Genomic DNA, 7,814 nt, shown 5'->3' with positions numbered 1-7,814 from the left:
TTTTGAGAGACAGCATGAGTTGGAAGGGGCTGAGAGACAGGGACACAGAGGATCTGAAGCCGGCTCCGAGCTGACAGCAGAGAGTCTGATGCGGAACTTGAACTCAAACAGATCATGACCTGAGCCGAAGTTGGACACTCAACCAACTGAGCCACCCAAGTGCCAGTTGGATTTCATGTTTTAATGCACTTACACAGTAGAAGCAATTTCTATTTTTTAAAAATTTGTTTAAATGTTTATTTCGGGGGGGGTGGGGCAGAGCAGAGAGAGAGGGGGACGCAGAATCTGAAGAAGGCTCCAGGCTGTGAGCCATCAGCATAGAGCCCAACATGAGTCTTGAACCATGAACAGCAAGATCTCGACCTTAGCTGAAGTTGGACCTTTAATCTACTGAGCCACCCAGGAGCCCCTTAGAAGCAATTTCTAAATAAACAAATATTTTATTAGTATGAAAATAATACATAAGCATAATATCAACTAGAATCATATTGAAATATAGCCCTTTTCTCTTGAGTTCCCCTCTCCAGAGTCAGTTTTTTGCTACTTTGATGTCATCCCCTTAATTCTAAACATTATGCTTATCTTGGTGCATCATGACATACATATTTTAAACAATATATTTACCACTCTACCAAGATGGAGGAAGAGAAAACTACACTCCCCCTGTTTTCCCTCCCTCTTCCTTTCCAATACATCATATTTAATTAATTTGGCTGCTTCTCTCTTGTAACTTCATGACATTTTGCTGACTCTATTGGTGAGGGAAGTGGTAGCAGAGGGCTGAAAGCCCTGGTCCTAGAGATGGTCTACTTGAATTAGAATCTTTGTTCTTCAAGTTTTACTGTCTCTGTCCCCCTGTGAAATGTCCACATCCTACCTGTGCCTGTTGTTTTCTTATCCATAAACCAAGGGAAAGGATTCATCCCTACCTTAGGGGGTTGCTTGTGATAATGCAACTAATAATGCGTTTGTAGCCTTTAGTGTCTAACACACAGGAGAGCTCAAGAAACATTAGCTATTATTATTATTTATATCTGTGTTATTAACTTTCACCTTAATCTCATGATTCTCTCAATGCATGAAGCTGTGCTCTATAGCCGCTCTGCCTTTCCTTTCCCCTAGTACAAATCACCTTCTGTGAACACGTGCTTGCTTTTATTTGTGTTGTTAGCATTTACATTTTGCCATACAGCTGTAGCAAAGTGTTCTGTGTTTTCTCCACAGGTTGGCTCTAAGGGTTGAAAACCAATCAACTGTATTGAGAAAGTATCACTTAGTCTTGGGGAAAATAGTGTGATTGGATTGTATTTCCTACTCTGCCAGTATAGCACTCTTTCTTGTTTTTAACATCAGTTGTTCAAAATCATGCAACATTTTAGTTTGGTTTATGCTTCTCATATATTTTAAATTATTTTTTCTAACATTTGAACTATTTCCCTCTTTTAATTCTTGCACTATGTGCACATTAAAAATGTTTTATTTCAAACTTGATATTCTTTTATTTACTTGGCTGGGTCCCTTCATTTTCTAGGATGCTTGCATGTCCCCTCCTCAGTTTGGAAGCTATAACACTAAAAAATATGATCTAAATAGAATCCAAAGGGACTCCTCAGGTTGCCTTTAGGCGAGGCAAGAAATGTTCACTAATCACTAATTATGAAAAATGCATAATTCTGGCCCCATCATCCTAATTTTGTAGCTTTGTAAGATAAACAGCAATGTGGATTTCAGCCAGTACTCCAGGTATTCCACATTCCACATTGTACCCATCACTGGAGTAGGCCTTAAGTGAGACTTCACCAAACGCCCCAAACATTTTATAAGATTGAAAGTTTCATATACCATTTTGGGCTCAAACTCTTAGCAACAAGTGAGACATTTCCCCTCCATCTATTTCCCAAGAACCAAAAGATAGCTTGTGAAAATTTTCAGTAGTTCAGACTCCTGGATGCATATCTTTCTTGCCCTAAACATGTTCATTTTAGAGATCTGGAAACTACTTGACTGTGATAAGCCTGTTCAGGCCCTTCCTGACCCAATGCCTCCTAGGATCCCGGGGTGATGTGACATAACCAGGCTTCCTGGCAGCAGTTCATACCTGAGCTGGAAATGTTCTTTTTAGCAGTCCCGAAGACAGAGCGTTGCCCTCAGATACCCCTTCCAGATGGGTGAACTGAGGCTCGCATAATCAAACAGGTGCTAAGAATTAGAGCCATGACATGGATGTCCAGATATGGTCCAAGGCTGCCGCTGTGAGGAGGGCAACAAAACAAAGCAAGTCAAAGCCAGTCCTGAAAACTTATCTCTCTCATGTAAACAGTCCCTTTGTCTTAAATCTGTGCTAAGCCGGACATAGAGACTTTCTTAGAAGTAAATTTTCATAGCATGGAGGACAAATGAAAATTACTGGGCAAAGCAATGAGGGTGGTTTCAAACAGAAAGGTTTGAAGATAAAGGTTTCAAACAGAAGCTCACGTTTCTAATTTTTCACTGAACTAAAGCCAGGTTCTGTCATATAGAGATTTGGGAACACGAGGTGAAACACCTAAGCTAGCCACATGGACAATCATTGAAAACTATTTTCCTGGATAGAAATATCCTTGTGTTTCCCCTGAAAAGACTTATATTGATTTCACCAAATACATATCTCGAAGTTATGACAGAAGGCTGAGAAAGTTATATGTTTGGACTTTGTACTTATCGTTGCTGGCAGGCACATTTGTGGTGCTTGCACTGTGACTAGCACTATTCTAAGGACTTAGCAAATATCAACTCACTTGTTTTCATGATAGCAGTAGGTATCACTCCTAATAGCCACTTCTGGGGGAAAACCAGAGAGGTTAACTGCTTGTTCAATGTCACCCAGTAAGTAGGTGGCAAAACCCAAGATTTGAAACCAAGCCATCTAGACATTTGTCACTTTACTGTGTTGCCTTATTAAAAACTTACTTTAAGGAAAGGACTAAGGTGTCAAGAAAGAACTAAAAGCAGAAGGGAGAAATGAGAAAATGAATGACAGCAGAAACTGAAGAGGAGCTACTTTCAGAAATTTCTGTTAATGAGGCTTAGAAATAATAAGATGTTGGTTGGGATGTTCATTTAAGAGAGCACCTGAATTTATTGAGAAATGACTTGATTTTCTTTAAAGGTCAGAAAGACTGGTTGAATGAGGAGTAATGAAAACAAAAAGTAGAAAGGAAAATAATAATGTGACTTAAGTGAGGAGAAGGAATCTTTCCCTTTTAAGTATTAGGAGAAGCGCAGGGTTGTGGGGGAGTAGAGAGATCTTCCTAGCAGGTGTCTGGCATATAGAGATTTGGGAACACTGAGGTGAAACACAATGCTGAACATTGAGGGTGAGTGGGTGGCTCAGTTGGTTAAGCCTCCGACTTCAGCTCAGGTCATGGTCTCACAGTTTGTGGGTTTGAGCCCCACTATAGGCTCAGTGTTGACAGCTCAGAGCCTGGAGCCTGCTTTGGATCCTGTGTCTCCCTCTCTCATCCCTCCCCCACTCTCACTGTCTCTCTATGTCTCTCAAAAATAACTAAAACGGTAAAAAATATATATTTAAAAAATGGTGACCATTGTACTGATTTCAATGATCCCTCAAACCAAACTTAAGTTTCAAAACAAGACACACGATTTACAGCATCCCTACTGTGTGTTAGACATATTACTAAGTGTATTTCCAGTTACACATTTTTTTAAGTTTATTTATTTTGAGAGTGTGTTGGGGCAAATAGGGAGACAGAATCCCAAGCAGAGAATCCCTGTGCTGTCAGCACGGAGCCCCGTGTACGGCTTGAACCTACCAACCACCAGTCACACATTTTCTCTGAAGTAACAGTTCTGTGAGGTACGAGTTGCCTATGGCTGCTATAACAAGTCACCACAAACTTGGTGGCTTAAAACACATTTATTCTCTTATAATTCTTGAATGTACAGATCCAAAACCATTTTTGCTAGGCTGAAATCAGGAGTTGGCAGAGCTGTGCTCCCTCTAGAAGCTCCATTTCCTTACCTTTTCTAGATTCTGGTGGCTGCTCCCATTCCTTGCTTTTGGCCACATTAACCTAATCCCTGTTTCATGAACACATTCTCTTTGATTGTAGTAAAATCTCCTTCCACCTTTCTCGTAGAATACTTGGGATCACTTTTGGGGCCCATCAGATAATCCAAAATATTATCTCCATCTTAAGATCCTTAACAATTCTATCTACAGGATCCCTTTTGCCCTTGAAGGTGACATTCTCAGGTTCTGGGGAATAGGACATGGACATTTTGGACAAAGGTATTATTTTTCTAGGATGCATGAAAACGTTTAAGGAAGTAGTTTGTCCCAAGGTTTTATGAAGTCTCAGAGTGGCAATTTAAATTCTGGCTTGCTCAGGCACCTGGGTGGTTCTGTTGGTTAAGCATCTGACTTCAGCTCAGATCACGACCTCGAAGTTCGTGGGTTTGAGCCCTGTGTCCGTCTCTTTGTTGAGAGCTCAGAGCCTGGAGCCGGCTTCGGATTCTGTGTCTCCATTGTCTCCCTTTCCCTCTACTCCTCCCCCACTCATGCTTTCTCTCTCTCTCTCTCTCTCTCTCTCTCAATAATAAGATACCACTCAGAGAAGGAGGGCTTAACCCCTACCCTGACTCATTGAATCTCTCTTTCTTACGTGGAATCTAGAAACCTGAATGTACTCTCTATAAAAAGGCTATTCTGGCATAAATTTCAGATAGCAAGAAGAAAACTTCAAGAGGTTCAGAAGTTTAGTTCAGATAAGGAACCAGAAACTTAGATGAATACCTGACACTGGAAGGACTTGCTTGATATGAAAACATGTTGTAAATTTTACAAGATATCATGATCTTGTAAGAATTTCAAATCTTCCTGCTATTAATTGGCAATCCCATAAGAATAGCCTCCCTTAAACACACTGATAATATGTGTCACAGCTTAATATTCACTGGCCTATGTTTTGGCTAAATGAGCTTCAGGAAAAAAAAAAAGGAAACTTGTGGTTTAGTTCCATCTACTTTGGAGCCTCTGGTTAAATAATCTGCTTCTGCTGTGCTCTGTCTTCTTATCAACTGTAAAATGGAAGCAGCTCGAAAACCACAGTCACAGAAACGATGTACAGTTTTATGCACACAATTGTCTTCATTTGTTTACAGTGCCAGTAACATTCAAACTACAACTCAAAAAGTATATGTGCTATTTTAAATAATCTAGGAAAGAACTCTGTCAAAATAAAGAAAAGGAAAGGGGCCCAAAATAACTATGATTTTCCCAAGGGGACACAATTACTTTATGGCAGATGTGGGATCAGAACCCTGATATCATCAATCCCACTCCATTGTTCTTTAATTGGGTTTTGAACGGTACAGAGAAATAAAACTCCTGTGTTATATGTAACCAGTGCAGGACTTGGCAAGATTGGAAATTGAGCACTGCATATTAAGAAGAATCTGGAAAATTCTTTTTTTTTCTTTTTTCAAAAAAAATTTTTAACAGTTACTCATTTTTGAGAGAGACAGAGCAAAAGTCAGGGAGAGCAGAAAAGAAGGGAGACACATTCCAAAGAAGCTCTAGGCTTTGAGCTGTCAAAACAGAGCCTGATGCAGGGCTTGAACCCACAGACCATGAGATCATGACCTGAACCAAAGTCAGACGCTTAACCCACTGAGCCACCCAGGTACCCCCGAATCTGAAAAATTCTTAAAACTATGTCAGATATGGGGCACCTGGGTGGCTTAGTCGGTTAAGCGTCCGACTTTCACTTAGGTCATGATCTCGCGGTTCATGGGTTCGAGCCCCGCGTCAGGCTCTGTGCTGACTGCCAGCTCAGAGCCTGGAGCCTGTTTCAGAGTCTGTGACTCCCTCTCTCTCTGACCCTCCCCTGCTCACGCTGTCTCTCTCTCTCCTAGAAATAAATAAAACATTAAAAAATTAAAAAAAAAACTATGTCAGATATATACTAGATACATAGAAAACAGCGTACCTGAAGTTGAGGAGTAGTTGAAGGTGTGTATAGGCTTCAGTTGCAAAAAGGAGAGGTGAGTTCCTATTTCCTGGCACTTTGGAGGCTCCACCCCATGATACAATATTAAAATAAGATAAACATTTGAATTAGGTCCTGTTTAATTATGCATGTTCATGTAAGCCAACAAAATATCTCAGGGAATATCTACATTGTCACTTAATATCTATCTTGAGTTTTCATTTTTCAAAGTCTTTCCAAACAGAAAACAGAGGTTGGGAAAAGTATATGGGAGGCAGCAGAGATAAAATAAGCCCATTTTACTTTCCATTAAAATTAAGATCTAAACAAATTCTTCACAGCTTACAATGTACAAATAATTTTCATTTTATGACAAGGCTTCTGGAAAAATCATGCTGAAGGACTCATAATTACCCAAATGTCCTTATCTGTTTCAATACATATCACTATATATTATGGGACTTCTGAGGGACAGAGAAACATATCCTGGCTACACATCTCCATGCCCATAATGCAGATAAGATGGTCTCATACCAACCTGAGGATGCTAGAGCCCACTTTTTCATTGCTAATATTAATAGAGGACCAAACCTCATGTGCTTTTGCTTGTACAACCTAAGTCAATTCTTCATTAAAATGGTTGGCCCATAAAGAAGTCTTTAGTGTAGGCATCAGCGGATGCTGAAAGTATTTTTGTGGATTTTATTCATGCCATGGGTTTCTAGGGAGGATCTACTCAAAAATCTCTCAGTCTACTTTGACATTTACAACGAAATTACCATGTAACCTAGAGCAAAGTGAGCTCATCACCATAAAGGAAGGTTATTGAATACTTTTTATCCCTACTTTGAGGGGCTCTTGTAAAGTAGAAAATAAAGTAACAGAGGTGTACATGAATGCACATGTTTTTCACTGATAGTTGTACATGCTTCAAAATAACTCTACAGAATGTACTCTAAAAACTTGATGATACATATCCCCAAACTAGTTCCCAGTTCTTCCATTAAAACTTCAAGAATTAATAAACACTTGGGGAGGCAAGATGGCTGAAATAGGGAGCTCCATAATTTTCGCCTGGCTGCATCTCTCAAACAAAGAAAGCCTGAAGCCATAGGACACTGAACCGCAAGGGTCTGAGAGGAGAAGCGACAGATCCACTAAGAAGACAGCCTCATAGATGCATGATGGTGAACTGGGGAAGATAAAAAGGGGCAGGACCTGGAGGCACGGAAGGGAGGGAGTCCCGTCCAAGGAGAGACGAGGGGATGAGAAAGAGCAGCTGAAACTGCTCATAGAATGTCCTTAAAGAAGAGAAAAACCTCGGCCTGGGACAGAGACAGATCTTATCATCCCATCTCTTACCGCAGGGCATTCGGAGAAGATTCGAATCCCTAGCTGTGGGGATTTCTTTGGGCTGGGTGCCCCAGTTCCAGGCAGCGCCAGGAAACACTGCTCCCCTACTTCCCCTACTCGATCCCTGGCTAGGAAGTGGCCTGGGCTGTGGGATTACATTTCAGGCAGTATCATAAAAGCTCAAAGACTGAGATCTGGAAATGAGGCGGGGCTTGGGATATAGAACACCACCCACCTTGGCTATGGCTGAGGCACAGGGAGATCAGACCCAAAAGACTGATTTGCAATCCTTGGTTCGAGAAGGGACTGGGTGTCTCCAGTTTTCTCCCCACAACCACCAAGGGAGGGCCTCAGGAAGCGGCCCACGGGACCTACAGTGGAGGCGAGACCTGCCTACACCAAACCATGCCCATTCGCTCTGGAGAGCTGCCTTTTTTTTTTTTAACTGGAGCCCAGGGCAAGACCAACATT

The sequence above is a fragment of the Crocuta crocuta genome, unplaced genomic scaffold (genome assembly GCF_008692635.1).
Source record: "Crocuta crocuta isolate KB4526 unplaced genomic scaffold, BGI_CrCroc_1.0 scaffold99, whole genome shotgun sequence".
Taxonomy (NCBI): domain Eukaryota; kingdom Metazoa; phylum Chordata; class Mammalia; order Carnivora; family Hyaenidae; genus Crocuta; species Crocuta crocuta.
Note: the sequence above shows the minus strand (reverse complement) of the source record.